A 307-nucleotide genomic window follows, 5' to 3' on the forward strand; every position below is an offset into this window, starting at 1 on the left:
AAGAGTAAGTTGAACCGAGATCTGCGTTGGTGGAAACGGACCTTAGTGCATATTGAATGCGCACTTAGGTCCGTTTCCACCAACGCAGATCAACTTTAATCTCGGTTCAACTTAATCTTTGTCCTTTTCTAGTTCTAAAGATTAGAAAAAGACGAAGAGTAAGTTGAACCGAGATTAAAATTAATCTATATTGGTAGAAATGAGCATTAATATCCAGGGAATGGAAGTAACTCGTTACTTGTAACGAAGTTACAGTTACAAGTTACTTTTTTGGTAACTTTACTAGTAACTGCGTTACTTTTTTTCT

This window comes from Trachymyrmex cornetzi, unplaced genomic scaffold (genome assembly GCF_001594075.2).
Source record: "Trachymyrmex cornetzi isolate Tcor2-1 unplaced genomic scaffold, Tcor1.1 scaffold190, whole genome shotgun sequence".
Classification (NCBI taxonomy): Eukaryota; Metazoa; Arthropoda; class Insecta; order Hymenoptera; family Formicidae; genus Trachymyrmex; species Trachymyrmex cornetzi.